Source organism: Hippocampus bargibanti, linkage group LG08, assembly GCF_051943395.1.
Source record: "Hippocampus bargibanti isolate YZ-2025 linkage group LG08, ASM5194339v1, whole genome shotgun sequence".
NCBI classification, from domain to species: Eukaryota; Metazoa; Chordata; class Actinopteri; order Syngnathiformes; family Syngnathidae; genus Hippocampus; species Hippocampus bargibanti.
Genome location: NC_142741.1, coordinates 9,927,209 through 9,946,546, shown reverse-complemented (window position 1 = coordinate 9,946,546; position 19,338 = coordinate 9,927,209). Strand labels below are relative to the sequence as shown.

The 19,338-nt window shown below is 42.4% G+C and overlaps 2 long non-coding RNA genes and 1 pseudogene across 3 annotated transcripts in view; 1 reads left to right on the top strand and 2 right to left on the bottom strand.

Moving 5' to 3' along the window:
- The window catches only part of LOC148894533 (uncharacterized), a 44,298-nt gene extending 34,575 nt beyond the window's left edge, over nt 1-9,723 (bottom strand). The window contains exon 1 of the long non-coding RNA XR_016115896.1: nt 9,599-9,723. This is a non-coding gene — a long non-coding RNA (uncharacterized LOC148894533). The remainder of the gene's footprint in view (nt 1-9,598) is intronic.
- LOC148894534 (uncharacterized) lies at nt 4,403-6,852 on the top strand. The gene is made up of 2 exons (XR_016115775.1): nt 4,403-6,123; nt 6,322-6,852. It is a non-coding gene; the product is annotated as an uncharacterized LOC148894534 (long non-coding RNA).
- Nucleotides 9,724-13,227: 3,504 nt separating the features above from the next.
- The window catches only part of LOC148894532 (CLIP-associating protein 1-like), a 59,472-nt pseudogene continuing 53,361 nt past the window's right edge, over nt 13,228-19,338 (bottom strand). The window contains exons 9-11 of the transcript XR_016115894.1: nt 17,778-17,808; nt 17,253-17,351; nt 13,228-14,131 (exon numbers count right to left, since the gene is read on the bottom strand). The product of XR_016115894.1 is annotated as a CLIP-associating protein 1-like (transcript). The remainder of the gene's footprint in view (nt 14,132-17,252; nt 17,352-17,777; nt 17,809-19,338) is intronic.

Sequence of the window (19,338 nt, the reverse complement as noted above, 5' to 3'; positions counted from 1 at the left end):
AAAATGTCACTCACATTCGACTGTTTCATCAATGGTATTGTTTCATTGCAAATTAGAATCAGAACTTTTTCTCTCCACAAGGGAAAATTCTCGGTATATTCAAGCTGAAGTGTACTTTTTTTTACTCGTCGGGCTCATTTAACGGGCCGTTTACCTGTTTCAACTGACGGCCAGTATCATCCAATCAAAATTGCGCTTTCCGCCAACCTAGTTCAGCGTCATCCAATCAAAATTGCGCTTTCTGCCAACTGCAGCCCCAACAGAAAATGAACAGAAAAAAGCAAGAATATTATATTAATATTTATCGGCGAGCCATATGCAATCATTAAAAGATATATATGGCTCTTTTAATGATCCCGACCCCTCCTGTAAAGTGTCCTTTCAAGGACACTTTACAGTCACAGACAAGCATAGAAAGAAAAAATAGATACAATAATAAATAAATATATATTTATATATTCCATTCACAAAATTCATATAAATATATATGAATTTTGTGAATGGAATTTGTTCTATACTTTACCAAATCAGACATTTTTGATACATAAACTGTAATGGCCTCATTGGTCCCAGTATGTCATTTCAAACACATTCCAAAGTAGACATTAAGAAGTGTTGTATGTTTGAAACACCCCAAAGAATGACCAAGCAATACAAATCTGACTGCAAAACCCTAATTTAGTACAAATTCAGTGCAATCTTTTATTATTTTTGTTTTGATCAGCCATGATTTTTATTGACAGTCACGGTTTCTTCAAAGCATTGATCAGTCAATCTACTGTACTCAGGGCAATAGCAAGTCCAGTCTTATATTTCAATTGTCGCTGACAAGAATGACCTGTACTGAGGTTGATCTTCTGTCCTTGATTAGTCAACCCTGTTTGATCGCATTTTGCCCATTAATAATGTAGCATATATGACGAGGGATGGAAAATTACCAGGATTGTTCGGAGACTAAAGTTTCACTGCACAATAAATAATTTATATCGCATATATTTTTTGTTGAACGATATGTATGAAATGGTATCTCTGTATCTGAACACAAGAAGCACATTACTTTAACACCTAGGGGTGTTAGACGAACATCTTAGATGAACATGTTTGTCTAACTGTGGGCATATCGTCACCGCTGCTTTACCACACTGTCGCAATATTATGTAGCAGTGTGACATATGCTACAATTGTTGCAACGAGAACGTTGCGTCAGGCCCATGGCCGGCGCCTCTTTGAGACAGTTCGTTCTGCTTCGTGGCGAGGTGACGGATTGAGCATGTTGGCGCCGCAGACGGCCGCAGGGTCGGGTCACGCGTCGGCGCGGAGAGGGGTGTAAGGCTAGGGAGAGGACAACCGGTAAACTATCGTCGACCCAGAACCCGCCCGCGGCGTCCGAAGGTCATTTGCAAGTCATTTAGCACCGAGTCTCTATTCAACATTTGGAATTGACATCGACTTACGACCATTTTGACTTACAACTGGTTGGTCCGAACGGTGGATTGCTGTGCGAGAGTGAACAGAACTCGATCGTAAATCGTATGTTACCTGTGTGTTTATATATATATACAGGTAACATCCGAGTTACGACCGGTGCGACATACGACCACCATTACTTATGACCACGACCGCCAGACCCTTTATTTTTTTAAATCTGTGCCAGGCAAGGTCCTCGTAGCACAATTTTGGCCAGCCAGTATCTCACTGTTGCACAGCAATCGACCGTCCGAGTTACGACCGGGTTCCATTCCGACAAAACGGTCGTAAGTCAAACGGTCGAAAATCGAAAAGCATTAAAAATGGCAGACGCGAGGTTTATGCGACAGAATAGTATACGATGTCAATCTGTTGTTTTTAAAAAATGTTTTCTATGATATACCAAACTGCTTACAGTTCAATTATAAATCGTATAACTTTTAGTGTCATTTTTATCATTTTATATTTCCTATTATCAATTTTTATTTCTGTATCGTTCTGCTGACTCAAATACGCACAGCTTCCCACGCATACGTGCTATTGAAAAGTCACTCTCCCTGCTAACAGAGAAGCCAGAAGAGGTCGCCCAACACACACGCACGGACTTAGGCGGACGCTGAAGGAAAAAAGTGTCAAAGAGGCGGTGGCAGCGTGGGCCTGTTGTGGGCGTTCTCGTCGCGCCGATCACGCGGGCTCGAGCGCCGACCCGCCTCGGCTTTCGCCCTGGCCGGCGTCGGAGGACCCTCTTCCCGAGCGCCGACGCCCACCCGCCTCGGCGGAAACTCCCCCCGCAGGTGCCATTGTGACAGGTAGTGCAACACCATCACACGCTTGGCTGGCCAAAATTGTCGTACGCGTTTGTGAAGAAAGTTATTTTGTATCCTCATTTTGTGCCATGCTGTAATATTCTCTGTTAAGATAAATGAGGCATGCTGAATGTTGAGCGCATCTGGCAACGCAGCCACGACGCTACATATGGTCCTTTGACTGCGATAAAAAAATTGTTCTTGTAGACTGCTGAGAGAGGCGGTTGCTCTCTTTGCTCCGGCAAATAAACATCCTACTTGTTCAATTTAAACAAGAAGGAGCATCTGGAGTCTTTATTCTGCCAAATGCATCACAAACACACTGCAGAGTTGCCGGGCTGCCACTGTAGCGGTCCCAGCGTAGAATTAAAAAAAAAGGGGTCTGGCGTTTGCGGTCGTAAGTGCGGGTGGTCGTAACTCGCACCGGTCATAAATCGGATGTTACATATATATATATATATATAAAAAAAAAAAAAAAAAAAATCCTCGTCTCACCCACCATGGGTGGTGTCTGTCCCCATTTCAGCTCGGGTCCTCTACCAGAGGCCAGGAAGCTTGAGGGTTCTGCGCAGTATCCGTGCTGTTCCCAGCACTGCGCTTTTCTGGACCGAGATATCCGATGTTGTTCCCGGGATCTGTTGCAACCACTCGTCGAGTTTGGGGGTCACTGCCCCAAGTGCTCCGACCACCACAGGCACGACTGTCACCTTTACCTTCCAGGCTCTCTCCAGCTCCTCTCTGAGCCCTTGGTATTTCTCGATTTTCTCATGTTCCTTCTTTCTGATGTTCCCATCACTCGGGACCGCTACATCCACGACAACGGCTTTCCTTTCCCCTTTATCTATGACCACGATATCTGGTTGGTTGGCCATTACCATCTTGTCAGTCTGTATCTGGAAGTCCCACAGGATTTTTGCTCGGTAATTCTCCACCACCTTGGGAGGTGTTTCCCATTTTGACCTTGGGGTTTCCAGTCCATACTCCGCACAGATGTTTCGGTAGACTATGCCAGCCACCTGGTTATGGCGCTCCATGTAGGCTTTCCCTGCCAGCATCTTACACCCTGCAGTTACGTGTTGGATTGTCTCAGGTGCATCTTTGCACAACCTACACCTTGGGTCTTGTCTGGTGTGGTATATCCCTGCCTCTATGGCTCTGGTGTTCAGGGCCTGCTCTTGGGCAGCCAGGATGAGTGCCTCTGTGCTGTCCTTTAGGCCAGCCCTCTCTAGCCACTGATAGGACTTCTTGAGATCAGCCACTTCTGCTATGGTTCGGTGGTACATCCCGTGGCTGGTGCTTCCAGCACCTCATCCTCTGTTCCCCATTGACTGAGACATTCTCTGAGTACATCATCCGTTGGAGCCTTCTCTTTGATGTATTCATGGAGCTTGGATGTTTCATCCTGGACAGTGGCTCTCACACTCACTAGTCCCCGGCCTCCTTCCTTACGGCTTGTGTACAGTCTCAGGGTGCTGGACTTGGGATGGAACCCTCCGTGGATGGTGAGGAGTTTTCGGGTCTTAACATCCGTGGTCTGGACGAGATGCGATAACATATATATATATATATATATATATATATATATATGTTGTGTGTATATATATATATATATTGTGTGTATATATATATATATATACACACACAACATATATACACACACACACACCGTATATATACTGGTAACATCCGACTTAGGACCAGCACGACTTACAAACATCCGTACTTACGACTACGGCCGCCAGACACTGGCATGCGATAGCAGGCTGGGAATGTGTAAGACAATTTTGGCCAGCCAGGCAGCATCTCACTTTTGCGCAGCAATCGACCGTGTGGAGGCACCAGATGGGGGAGTGTCCACCGACGCTGGCCGCGGTGCGGCCAAGACTAGAACCGAGGCGGGTGGGCGTCGGCGCTCGGGGGCGCGGGATCGCTGTGCGTTGCCGCCAGACGATCACGCTCTGCGGGGGGGGGGGGGGGGGGGGGAATATCTGGCCAATAAAGCGATGCAATCTTCATATGTGTGCGAGGGTCCGAAAAATGTGCTGCCACTACCCAAGCTGTGCATAGCAGTTTTAGCTATATATATATATATATATATATATATATATATATATATATATATATATATATGTAACGGAGTTGTGCGCTTAGATTATTAAATTATGAAGGAAGTGACGCAACGGCGCACAGTGTGGCACTATGTCCCGCCCATAGTTTCCAGAACAATCTCGAGGAGATTCAGGGTGAGTTGCAATTTTCTGTTGGTCTTGATTAACGCGCATTTTCATGACAATATCTTATTTTGTTTCCCCTTTTTTACTGTCTAGTGTTATCTAATTAGTTCCCTTATTCATTTCGAGTCCAGATTACTTTTTGTGTCATTATTTACTTCACGTTTTGTCGAGTGGAACTTAGCTTCATAGTGCTTTTCTATTGCGCAGTTAATCACAAGACGAAACCCATGCGACTTCACCCATCCCTTCTGCCATACTGTGTTGCAGGTAATAATTGTTTCATTTCGTTTTTATTGAACAATATTTAGTTTCTTGTGTCGTGCTTCATTTGCCCGTGAGTGTCCGTGGCTGGTTGAACTGTGCGCCAGCCATTACAAGCGCACCGCGTGTTCTGCCGAGTCTCCGCCCATGATGCGTTCAGGGACATCTTGTAAATAACAGTGAACTTGTGTTGTATTCTCTTTTTCTGTAAATAACCACTATACGATCACACGTTGTTAATTCTGTTTTGTTATCTACAATATTTTGCATTTGAGAACAATCTCGAGGAGATTCAGGTTAATCACAAGACGAAACCCATGCGACTTCACCCATCCCTTCTGCCATACTGTGTTGCAGAAATAAAAGAAATAAAAAGACACATCCACGCGTCTCGTCTTCATTAATACAGCAGCATCGTGGAGATGAAGACAGTCACTGTTGTGACACCCGTCACATTGGTGCCGTGACCCGGATCACAAGTGACTCTCCACTTCGGACTGGGACCGCGATGCTGCACAATGAAGACGCTGTGCAGTCCCATCACTCGGTGGACGGTGTGTCGACCCCCGTTTTGGAAATACATGTAGTGTGTTAATTGTCTACCTGCTGTTTTGCAATTAGTGTGTTTTTTTTCATGTACGTGTTTTTGTGTGTTAAGGCTAAGAATGAGCTCCTTACAAGTAACAAGTAGCACACCTTTGAATGAGTGTGTTGGTAGAGGTAGAGGCTTCCCAACCGTGTTACAGTTGTGTAGTGCAATCCAGAGTGGTGTAGTTTGTACAGAGGGGAATGGGCAGGTTCAATCTGAGGCCACTTATGTTAGTGGGGACAGAGTTCCTTCCCAGACCCAGTGCAGTGCATCTACGACGAGCGCACAGACAACTGATACACCAGCAACAGATACCTTTCTCCAGTCTGTCACAGTTATGTAGTGCTATGCAGGGTGATGTAGTTTGTACAGAGGGGAATGGGCAGGTGCGAGCTGAGGCCACTTATGTTAGTGGGGACAGAGTTCCTTCCCAGACCCAGTACAGTGCATCTCCGACGAGCACACAGACCCTGACACACCGGCGACAGATCCCTTACTCCAGTCACCTGACGTAGTTGGTCAGATGAGTGACATAATTAGACAGCATTCTTGTACATCCTTGCCCGATAACCTTGTCTATTGTGCCTGTTGGTCTTTCTGTTGTCTTCCGTGTGTATGTTGCCTCACTTCTGCATAATTTAAGGGGGGTGTATGTAACGGAGTTGTGCGCTTAGATTATTAAATTATGAAGGAAGTGACGCAACGGCGCACAGTGTGGCACTATGTCCCGCCCATAGTTTCCAGAACAATCTCGAGGAGATTCAGGGTGAGTTGCAATTTTCTGTTGGTCTTGATTAACGCGCATTTTCATGACAATATCTTATTTTGTTTCCCCTTTTTTACTGTCTAGTGTTATCTAATTAGTTCCCTTATTCATTTCGAGTCCAGATTACTTTTTGTGTCATTATTTACTTCACGTTTTGTCGAGTGGAACTTAGCTTCATAGTGCTTTTCTATTGCGCAGTTAATCACAAGACGAAACCCATGCGACTTCACCCATCCCTTCTGCCATACTGTGTTGCAGGTAATAATTGTTTCATTTCGTTTTTATTGAACAATATTTAGTTTCTTGTGTCGTGCTTCATTTGCCCGTGAGTGTCCGTGGCTGGTTGAACTGTGCGCCAGCCATTACAAGCGCACCGCGTGTTCTGCCGAGTCTCCGCCCATGATGCGTTCAGGGACATCTTGTAAATAACAGTGAACTTGTGTTGTATTCTCTTTTTCTGTAAATAACCACTATACGATCACACGTTGTTAATTCTGTTTTGTTATCTACAATATTTTGCATTTGAGAACAATCTCGAGGAGATTCAGGTTAATCACAAGACGAAACCCATGCGACTTCACCCATCCCTTCTGCCATACTGTGTTGCAGAAATAAAAGAAATAAAAAGACACATCCACGCGTCTCGTCTTCATTAATACAGCAGCATCGTGGAGATGAAGACAGTCACTGTTGTGACACCCGTCACATATATATATATATATATATAAACACCTTACTTTACGAACTTTTCATCTTACGAATGTCAAATTTATGAAAATTAAACCTTACAATAAGCACCATTCATAATACACAACCGGCACGGCTGGTCTATCAAGCACACTACCTTCGGATCTGGCGGAGTGATCTTCGGCGGAAGCACACAACCGGACAGCGCTCCAGACTGCGCTACTTTCCAAACCCCCTCTCATTGAATGCACACGTCGATCGCCTACTTGGAGCTTTTTGCTGATAATTTTTCCTATGATGGGACCGAAAAAAAAACACCACAGGCTCGTGTTCAGCCCAAGAAGACACAAAATAAAATCACCGTCGCTGAAAGGAGGAGATAATTGAAAAACACGAATGAGGTGTGCGTATGTGTTATTTAGTGGCCGAGCACGGCTACGCTAAGCATTTGTAGCATTTGAAGCATATGCATTCTCCGGAACAGAAAGGCCATCAAAGGTGCGTCTGTTGCCAAAGGGGTTTCCGTGCTCTCAAAGCGACGGTCTCGGGCAATCGAAGAAGTTGAAAAACTTCTGTTAATTTGGATTAACGAAAAGCAGCTATCCGGCGACAGCGTGAGTAAAGCTATTTTATGCGAGAAAGCACAGCTAATTCACGCCGATATCGCCATGCGCCAAGCTGGAAGTTTGCCGCTTATTGAAGATTTTAAAGCCAGTAACGGATGGTTCGAGAACATCTGAGGAGGAGATGGCTGCAGCATCAAGTGAGCTCATAAAGGCAATGTTGGCAAAGTGGAATGATGTGCAGGCTTTTACCGAACAGTTCCATTCAGAAAAGAATGTGGCTATGATAATCATCAACATGATGAACAATAATGTGATGCCTCAGCTTCGTAAAACCTTACATGTCAAAAAGCAACAGGTGTCAATTAAGAGGTTTTTAATCAGCAAAAATGATGAGGAGTCTCCAAAGAAAAAAGAAGAGAAGCCACACCAGAGGTTAAGTTACTAACAGTCCTTATGGAAGGTGACTCTCCTTCCATAAACCATCAACGACCATCAAAAAGGTAAATACAACTTTATTTTACAGCACAGTTTATTTCTTTAATTACAGTCCTCGTGTAATGTGCATCTCTTTCCAAACAGCAATTCCCTTTGACCTTCGACGCCATTCCATCAAGCCATCAATGACCATCACAAATGTAAATTAAGTGACTTTATGATACAATGCAGTGTATTTCTTTTTTTTTTTTTACTTTATTATACATAGAATAAGGTATGTTGTGTGTATTTTTAAAGTTTATTTAGTTGAAAAGTATATTTTATGGAAACCCGGGAACAGATTATTCCCATTTTAATGGTTTCCTATGGGAATTTTTAGCAGTTTTTTTAGATACACACTTTTCGCCTTACACACCCTGTCTGGGAACCAATTAAGTTCGTAAGTTGAGGTCTCACCGTACTTTAATTGTTGTACAAGGGTGCATCTGTCATAGAATTCTTGCCAGAAGCATGTGAGAACATCTCTCAATACTCCAGATCCAATGTCAGCTTCTTCTGTATTATCTGGGAGTATGTGTTTCACAATGAGTAATTTGTTCAATATAGCATTTTCAGAGAATGCTATGATCAAGGGACATAATTGGCAAGCGTGGAATCGTCCATCAGTACTATGACATCACTGTCAATCTGTAAAGGAACAAGACGAATAAAAAAAAAAAAAACATTCAATCATCATAACATAGTGTAACGTTCAGTGCTTGTGTTATGCATGTTTGGGGGCTGGGCTTGTTGGGGTCCCAGGACGACACACACGGAGAGAAGGGAGGACCCAAGAACGGGGGTTAGGCAGTATGCCTGAGGGATTGTCTGCGCGTGAGTTGTGGCGTAACAACAGCTCCCGTTTGTGTGATAAAACTGCTAAATTTGTTAATAAAAGACCGACTCGCTATACCAGCGACTCTGTGCATCATTTGTCACGCTGAGGGGCATTACAATACAATCACTTCATTTTAAAATATGAAGCACAAATGTAATACTGATCTTAACAATTGTAAATCAAACACATGCAAACATGTTGCAACTCTAAAACATTGAAAATTGTTAAGAATGGACAAAGGTACATTGATGCTTGAAAATGAATGGGAAATATTTGCCTTACAACATGCTACTATCAAAATAAAGTCCCTATTCAGACAGCAGTTCATAAACTTTTGACTTCGTTGATGTGTGCCTGTGCCTAAACAGTACTGTTGAGAAAGTTAGATTGTATCCTCATTTTATGTAATGCTGTAATACTGAGCTGATCTGGCAACCCAGCCACGACGCGACATCACGTGACTTGACAGCGATAAAAGCCAGTTTGTGTGTATATGTTTTGGACTTCTCGTACGACGGTGAACGCAGCGGTTGCTGTCTGTGCTTCGGCAAATAAATATCCTACTTGTGTGATCTAAACAAGAGGACCTTCTCGACTCTTTATTCTCCCAAATGCATCGCGAAAGCGCTGAAGATCTCAACAAGTACTTAAAACGATGTACACACAGAACCACGACAGAACGTGTGATCACAATGTGTTCAATTCACGATGATTTTAACTGCAGTGATTCTCCAACAGGCCACTGTCATTCATAAATGGTTACTTTCTATTTATTTGCGAATGTAAACCGGGTGAATCCATTCATTATACAGTATTCACGCTAGCAACGGAGCTATCAGCTCAGCGGAGCACGTTAACTATGGACACAACGGCCATTCAATGAAACAAACAGAACGCACTGTTTACTCACCCTCTGCTCCTCCAAAAGAGATAGGATGTCTATGTCTTCCGACACTCCTCGGACACGCAAAAAGTTGATAGGTGACGACATTACTGTATGTCCTTTCTTCTGAGCCACACTTACGTACTGTACACGCTGACGGGGCCAAAAATGAATAGCTCCACGAACGTCACAAAGTCAGAATTCTGAGATTAAAGTCGGAATTTTGCCAACCATATTTTTGGCCCTAATCCTCTTTCATACATCTGTGTATTGACATAGTGATCAATAATTCCCCCCCAAACAGCAGTAACAAATTTGACAAAGGTTTTTTTATTGCACAACTTTTTTGTAGCTTTTTTGACCAGTTTTTATACAGTACTGTACAAAAGATTGAAAATCAAACAAGTATCAGACATTGGCCCTGGTGTTGGCTACTTTCAGTACCTCAACACTAATGTGATATAAACATGCGTTGTGGAGAATAATTATATACTTTACATTCATTGACTTGAGTCAGAAGAAGGGCGCTGCTTTGCAAGTGATTCTCAGTGAAATTGCTCAGCACATCAAGTAGGCTTTGTACAGCAGCTGAATTTTAAATCTTAAATCGGTGACACTTTTGTCACACTGAAAGGTGGATCGTATTTGAAATAATCACATTTCACCCAAGAAATGTAGTTCACTCAAATATTTAAAGCTTTCTTATACCTATGAAATGAAAACAAAACAAAAAACAAACCTACCAAATGAAAACAATCTGTCCGAATATTGAGTTCACCAAATGCGCCACCTGAAACGAAAACAGTCGCTGGGTTGTAATGAAGCCCTGAGCAGTACAATCTTGCAGTGCACTTGATCAGCCAGTGTTCTTTTCCGCACACTACAATTATGACGTGCTGCAAGTTAAAAGCAGGCTCATGTGCAAAATATTTACATATGCAACTTATTTTTGCAAAAATGTCACAAAGCAGCGGGGAAAAAGTCGAGAGACAAACTAACTTCTGATGGGTTTTTCCGATTATCATCAAGGCCGTTGTTACATTGAGTAGAATACTGTTTGTGTCTTTACAAAGGTCAGTTATCTTTTGCCCTGCCAACAGATTCACAGTTTTTCTAATTTGATAGTTTACACTTGTACACAAGCCAGACCCTCACTGGAGTCGCCGTCAAGAAACCTTACTCTGTGCATAACAAGAGCATGTCTAATGTGTCAGACTGTTGGTGTCGCCCAACTCAGAGCTACAAGACATTTGCAGTATTTACAAAGCTGTCTTGCCACTCAAGTGACTTGAGCCCAACAGCGGGCACGCAAACAAGCTTGGGAAAAGCATGTTAAACATAAAATGTTTTTAACACAAAGTGGATTGTAGCCAATTGCAATTATAAATGAGATTTTAAAAAAGATTCAATGCAGAGGATCTTCTTGATTCAAATTTACTTTAAATACAACCTGAAGTTATAATACAGTACTATTTAGTTATATATTTTACAGAGGCAGGATTCATTTTAAATGTAACTTAATGCATGTTCTTTGCCAAATAGATTTCACTAAATCCGATCGCTAAAGCATAAACAAGAGAACGGTGCACACTAATAACGATCGCTATGTGATTCACAACAAGGGGAAAAAAAACTAAAAATAATCTCTCCTCGTCCATTTTATGTTCTAAAGTTGTCAGAACAAGAGTGCTGGGAATAAGAGTAAAACTAACCCAGTAAATCGTTCAAAGACTGCAATAAAATTATGTGATTTCCAGAAGAAGCGGTGGCGTTTGAAGCCGTTGGGGCCACCTGCTAGTTGGCAGGAATCGTCTGCAGGCTTTCCAATGAAACATCCCACCATTAACTGTGACAGGAGACATCGGATGAACTGCTGCTATTGCTGTTTGTCGTCTGGGCGCGCTTGATGTACAAATTCAGTAATTTCATCTGCAAAATAAATAAAAAAATGACAGAACACATTGATATACAGGGATGCTTCTGGTTGGCCCCCTTGTGTCTGAAAAGGGGGCAAAATTCTAAAATTGATGGTCCCGATTTAACTACATTGCCTAAGTATTCAAAACTAATTGAAATAAACCAAAATACATTCATTGGAGCATGATATTTCTAAATTGCAAATAAGAAAACATTATTAAAACATTATTTGACTAAAATCGATTGTTTTAATATATAAACAATTAATAATTAATAATATATTCATACATAAAATAAACAAACCTTTTCTATTTTCTTTAGTTCCTAAACACACAATCAATCCTGTGCTGTTGTGCTATTCTATGGTATTACAGAAAAGACTTGTGTTGTAGTGTTGTAGTTATTATTACTAGTGTCTACTTTAACAAATTTCTTTGCTTTTAAGATTTCCAACGTGCTACAACAACTCTGAAATGATTCACATTAGCCACTAAATTCGAATCATTAACAGCAGTTTGCTGAAACGAATTGTCACTCCCCTCAGTTGTTTCTTAAAAAACGAAAATATGTTTGTTTGCTGCTTGTTTTCAGAATCTATTCTATCATCTATCTATTCTATCATGACATTTGCAGCCCATGTTTTGGACACTCGGATGAAGAGAGCGGCAGAGCTGTCAAATGATCACCACCTGGTGGTGATTAGGAGCCGATAGTTGTCGATGAGAAGGTTTCTTCAGCCGTCATCTGTACAAAAGTGAAGGTTTCGGATGTTTCGTCTCCTATCCAAGAGGCTTCGTTAGGAACAATCAGTGGGGCCACAGGGAGGGGTCCTCTGCCCCCCCAACCTGAGAGTAGGGACCTATCATAGCTGTGTCCGGCGCCACCATGTCTGGACATTAGGGATATATAAATAGGGCCGATACGACCAGTCAGACTTTAGTTCGCTGACGAAGCCTCTTGGATAGGAGGCGAAACGTCCGAAACCTTCACTTTTGTACAGATGACGGCTGAAGAAACCTTCTCATCGATGGACCACTCCTGTACGACTGAGAGCTTACACAGACGTAGAGCCGATAGTTGGGGAAGATGAAGGTCCAACTTGGTAGACTCAAACGTATTGTGAGAGTTTGTTGGGAGCAATTGGCAAAATCCCCGGTCAGAAGAAGTTTCAACTCCAGTGTCCTCCAGAGTATGTCAAAGACCTGCTCAACTCCACCAACACTACACCTTGGAGGAGGCAGAGTTTGGGGATTCTGCGGTGGGCTCTCCTATCTCTGTCATTGAAGTCATCAATGTGGTTAAAAAACATTGTTAGTGGCAGGGCATCAAGGTGTCTTCCAACAACAGAGGGATCACACTTCTCAAACCTCAGATTGAAGAGGAACAGTGTGGTATTCATCCCGGCCATGGAACAGTGGACCATTTCTTAGCAGGGTCTTCATGGGTATGTGGGAACTCTTCTAACCACTCTATGTGTTTGGTGTTTACATGTCTTACGTGTCTATGTGTTTACAGTCGCTGGGTTGTAATGAAGCCCTGAGCAGTACAATCTTGCAGTGCACTTGATCAGCCAGTGTTCTTTTCCGCACACTACACAATTATGACGTGCTGCAAGTTAAAAGCAGGCTCATGTGCAAAATATTTACATATGCAACTTATTTTTGCAAAAATGTCAAAAAACAGCAGCGGGAAAAAGTCGAGAGACAAACTAACTTCTGATGGGTTTTTCCGATTATCATCAAGGCCGTTGTTACATTGAGTAGAATACTGTTTGTGTCTTTACAAAGGTCAGTTATCTTTTGCCCTGCCAACAGATTCACAGTTTTTCTAATTTGATAGTTTACACTTGTACACAAGCCAGACCCTCACTGGAGTCGCCGTCAAGAAACCTTACTCTGTGCATAACAAGAGCATGTCTAATGTGTCAGACTGTTGGTGTCGCCCAACTCAGAGCTACAAGACATTTGCAGTATTTACAAAGCTGTCTTGCCACTCAAGTGACTTGAGCCCAACAGCGGGCACGCAAACAAGCTTGGGAAAAGCATGTTAAACATAAAATGTTTTTAACACAAAGTGGATTGTAGCCAATTGCAATTATAAATGAGATTTTAAAAAAGATTCAATGCAGAGGATCTTCTTGATTCAAATTTACTTTAAATACAACCTGAAGTTATAATACAGTACTATTTAGTTATATATTTTACAGAGGCAGGATTCATTTTAAATGTAACTTAATGCATGTTCTTTGCCAAATAGATTTCACTAAATCCGATCGCTAAAGCATAAACAAGAGAACGGTGCACACTAATAACGATCGCTATGTGATTCACAACAAGGGGAAAAAAAACTAAAAATAATCTCTCCTCGTCCATTTTATGTTCTAAAGTTGTCAGAACAAGAGTGCTGGGAATAAGAGTAAAACTAACCCAGTAAATCGTTCAAAGACTGCAATAAAATTATGTGATTTCCAGAAGAAGCGGTGGCGTTTGAAGCCGTTGGGGCCACCTGCTAGTTGGCAGGAATCGTCTGCAGGCTTTCCAATGAAACATCCCACCATTAACTGTGACAGGAGACATCGGATGAACTGCTGCTATTGCTGTTTGTCGTCTGGGCGCGCTTGATGTACAAATTCAGTAATTTCATCTGCAAAATAAATAAAAAAATGACAGAACACATTGATATACAGGGATGCTTCTGGTTGGCCCCCTTGTGTCTGAAAAGGGGGCAAAATTCTAAAATTGATGGTCCCGATTTAACTACATTGCCTAAGTATTCAAAACTAATTGAAATAAAACCAAAATACATTCATTGGAGCATGATATTTCTAAATTGCAAATAAGAAAACATTATTAAAACATTATTTGACTAAAATCGATTGTTTTAATATATAAACAATTAATAATTAATAATATATTCATACATAAAATAAACAAACCTTTTCTATTTTCTTTAGTTCCTAAACACACAATCAATCCTGTGCTGTTGTGCTATTCTATGGTATTACAGAAAAGACTTGTGTTGTAGTGTTGTAGTTATTATTACTAGTGTCTACTTTAACAAATTTCTTTGCTTTTAAAGATTTCCAACGTGCTACAACAACTCTGAAATGATTCACATTAGCCACTAAATTCGAATCATTAACAGCAGTTTGCTGAAACGAATTGTCACTCCCCTCAGTTGTTTCTTAAAAAACGAAAATATGTTTGTTTGCTGCTTGTTTTCAGAATCTATTCTATCATCTATCTATTCTATCATGACATTTGCAGCCCATGTTTTGGACACTCGGATGAAGAGAGCGGCAGAGCTGTCAAATGATCACCACCTGGTGGTGATTAGGAGCCGATAGTTGTCGATGAGAAGGTTTCTTCAGCCGTCATCTGTACAAAAGTGAAGGTTTCGGATGTTTCGTCTCCTATCCAAGAGGCTTCGTTAGGAACAATCAGTGGGGCCACAGGGAGGGGTCCTCTGCCCCCCCAACCTGAGAGTAGGGACCTATCATAGCTGTGTCCGGCGCCACCATGTCTGGACATTAGGGATATATAAATAGGGCCGATACGACCAGTCAGACTTTAGTTCGCTGACGAAGCCTCTTGGATAGGAGGCGAAACGTCCGAAACCTTCACTTTTGTACAGATGACGGCTGAAGAAACCTTCTCATCGATGGACCACTCCTGTACGACTGAGAGCTTACACAGACGTAGAGCCGATAGTTGGGGAAGATGAAGGTCCAACTTGGTAGACTCAAACGTATTGTGAGAGTTTGTTGGGAGCAATTGGCAAAATCCCCGGTCAGAAGAAGTTTCAACTCCAGTGTCCTCCAGAGTATGTCAAAGACCTGCTCAACTCCACCAACACTACACCTTGGAGGAGGCAGAGTTTGGGGATTCTGCGGTGGGCTCTCCTATCTCTGTCATTGAAGTCATCAATGTGGTTAAAAAACATTGTTAGTGGCAGGGCATCAAGGTGTCTTCCAACAACAGAGGGATCACACTTCTCAAACCTCAGATTGAAGAGGAACAGTGTGGTATTCATCCCGGCCATGGAACAGTGGACCATTTCTTAGCAGGGTCTTCATGGGTATGTGGGAACTCTTCTAACCACTCTATGTGTTTGGTGTTTACATGTCTTACGTGTCTATGTGTTTGCGGACTTGGAGAAGGTATTTGACCATGTCCCTCGGCAAGATCTGTGGGGGTTGCCTTTGGAGTATGGGGTACCGGAACCCCTGATACAGGCTCATCGGTCCCTATATTGCTGATGTCAGTATTTGGGTCACATTGCTGGCAGTGAGTCCGAATCGTTCCCAGTGAGGGTTGGTTCGGATTACCGGTTCAAATACCGGTTCAAATACGGAAACGAAAATACAAAATGCCCTCCTCCACATTCCAAAAAAAGACACGGCAGGCAGATCGAATACACTAAATCAGGGGTGGCCAACCAGTCAGAGATCAGGAGCCGTTTTTTTATTACATTACTGTAAAGAGCCATAAGCACGCACACGCACGCACACACACACACACACACGCACGCACGCACGCACACACACACACACACACACACACACACACACACACACACACACACACACACACGCACTATGACTATGCACACACGAACATCGCATGCACGACGAGCAACAGCCGGACCACCCAAACATAAATGAAACCTAAAAACACAAACACACAAATATTTTTCCCCAATTTCCTCCTCCCACCTGAGGCAGTCCACTTGGGACCAATCTGCTGGCTCTTGGTCGATTGCGATCGACTTAGCATTTACCACTTAGCACCGATGTCTGCGCATGAGTGGTGATCCAGTTATCTGATCGGCTGCCCTCTATGTCAATCAAGTAGCGGGATTTATGATCGACTGATGTAGTTCATTCTGTGGATTACGGACCGCTGTTTGAATGGAAACGCCATCGCCAAGGCGTTTTGGTTGTGTGAAAGCCCGGGAACCGCATTAAAGCAGCCAAAGAGCCACATGCGGCTCACGAGCTTCGGGTTGGCTATGCCTGCTCTAAATTGTCTCTCGGTGTGAGTGTGAGTGCAAATGGTTGTTTGTTTTGGTGGGCCCTGCAACCGATTTAGGGTCCCCTGCTGCCCACTGCCTGCTGCTCGAAGACAGATGGGATAGGATCCAGAACACCCCGCGATGTAGTGAGGATAAAGCTGTCCGTAAAATGAGTGAGTGAGTGAGTGAGTGAGTGAGTGAGTGAGTGAGTGAGTGAGTGAGTGAGCGAGCGAGCAAGCAAACGAACAAACGAATATGATGGTTGTTAGGGTAATTCGCCATACAAACATCTCTAAACATCGCTCTGTAGTCTTTTAAAACATTTTGATTTTCCTCATGGGGTTATTACATCTTGCCTACACGATGTCGCATATTCATTGCCTCACATCATGTCGCGTGATGTGTATGATACGCATCCAATACTCCTACTGTCCGTTCGTCTTTCTCTCCAAGATAAAGAAACTTCCTCCACACCGCAATGATCGTGCACTCCCAATTAAATCAACTTTCTGTTCAAGACCTGTCTCCCTGATGATTTAACCATCGATCTCCATCTACACCCGTCGAAGCAATGAACCAAGGGCGAACGATAAAAAATAACCCAACAATGGTGATGATATTGAGAGGTGGATTAGGTCATGGGGGGCGGGGGGGGGGGGGGGGGGGGGGAATGATAAAAAGGCCCAGGTCCAAAAAAGGCTCCATGCACTCATTGGGGTGCACATAAATATTATTTGGTAGTGGTCATTACCTTGCTGGCAGGGGGGGGGGCGATGAGGGGTTTGGGATCGTCTCCAAATAATCCAGTATATAGCCACCAGACATAGGATATTTTGTGGTGGGGTGGTGGCTGCTAAGGAGCTGTGAAATGGGGGGTGATGAGAATTGGGTATCAGGCAGTAACGCCATATGTTTTAGATAGGATTTAGACAGCAAGGCCAACCAAGACTGTTTGGAGTGTTGTGGTTGGATAGCCAAACATTTTTTGGGGGTATATTAATTAAAATAGGTTACAATTTGCGTAACTATGGGGTTTAAGTTGAAGATATAATTTGTGGGGAGACATGAGATTTTGTTCTTCACAAAATGATCTTGTTTACTTGATGGAAAAATTGAAGGTCATCTGTTTTTTGAAGCCTGTTGAATATGAGGCAAAAACGTTCGCTGACGAAGCCTCTTGGATAGGAGGCAAACGTCCGACACCTTCAAAAAGTACAGATGACGGCTGAAGAAACCTTCTCATCGATGGACCACTCCTGTACGACTGAGAGCTTACACAGACGTATTGCATCAAGAGAGTTATCATACTTTCCGTCCACCAAAGCACACCTAAAAGCATTACATTTTCTCGAAAGCAGACAGGGGGCCAAATTCTAAAATTGATGGGGCCCGATTTAACTTGATTGCCCAAGTAGACAAAACTGTGTGAAATAAACTAAAATACATTCAGTGGAGGATGATATTTCTAAATTGCAAATGAAAAACCATTATTTGAGTAAAATTTATTCTTCTAATATTTCAAACACTTTCAAGTCAAAGAATGTATTCCTGTATAAAATAGATACTATATAAAATAGATATTATATAAAATACATACTATATAAAACAAAGAAAATATTTTACATTTTCTTTAGTGACTACACAATCAATCCTGTGCTATTTTGATATTCTATGGTAATGGTTCTTAATCTTGTTGGAGGCACCGAACCCCACCAGTTTCATTTTCTCATTCACTGAACCCGTTTTTTTTATTTTGTTATGCTTAGAATATCTTGTTTTCTATCCTTTCACTCCCACCCCAACCCCATCCCTCTTCAATTGCTGCTGTGGACTGCAAATTTCCCCATTGCGGGACGAATAAAGGTATTCTGATTCTGATTCTGATTCTGTCCTTCAATGACTGTGCCCATTAACTGCAGACGAGACTGAGGAGTGTACCTCTACGGCTGAGGATCCACCAAACCCCTGAGACCGACTCACTGAAATTCAAGGGTTTGATCAAACCCAACTAAAGAACCCAGTTAAACCCTCTTCTATGGTATTACAGAGAAGACAAAGAGAACAGATTTAGCACAATATTTCTTACTAGTGTCTACTTAAACTAATTTATTTGCTTGGAACATTTCCAATGTCCTGCAACAGCTCTGAAATAATTCACATTAGCCACTAAATTTGAATCATTAACAGCAGTTTGCTGAAACAAATTGTCACTATCCTCCGTTGTTTCTTAAAAAACAAAAATAATTTTGTTCGCTGCTTGGTTTTGGATTGGATTGATTGTACCTTTATTCGTGTCGCAGTGGATAAATTTACATTTCACGGCAGCAAAGTTATGAAAGGAAGAGGAAAAGTCTGAGAGTTTTACTCCCGTTCTATTGCTCCATATTGCAACCATTGATGTCGTCGTCGCTCGATTAAATACTGCAATGCACCATGGGTAAATGAATATTAGATTATCTCTTTCTGCAGTTTCCGGCGGATCATGGAAAACGAACAGTTTTCAATTGCTGTTTAACAAAATTTATTTATTGAGCTATTTTAACAGAAGGATGTCATATGTGGCGCAGATCATGTCGCAATATGCGCCAATCGTAATCTGCGCTGGTGCTGGCGCAGTGGAGTGGAGTTACAAAGCGGCGACAGTGGCTGTCAAAATGCGTGAATGGCCCAAGGGTGCATCCATGTATATACTGCATAGACAGACGCTCCCCAGCTTACGAATATTCGAGTTACGAAAAATGGTACAGACGAGCACTTTTCGGGTACTGTATGTCGAAAAATGTTTGGACAGAGATGCTGTAAATTAAATTTTGTATTGCGCGCCTTTTTCCGGTCGA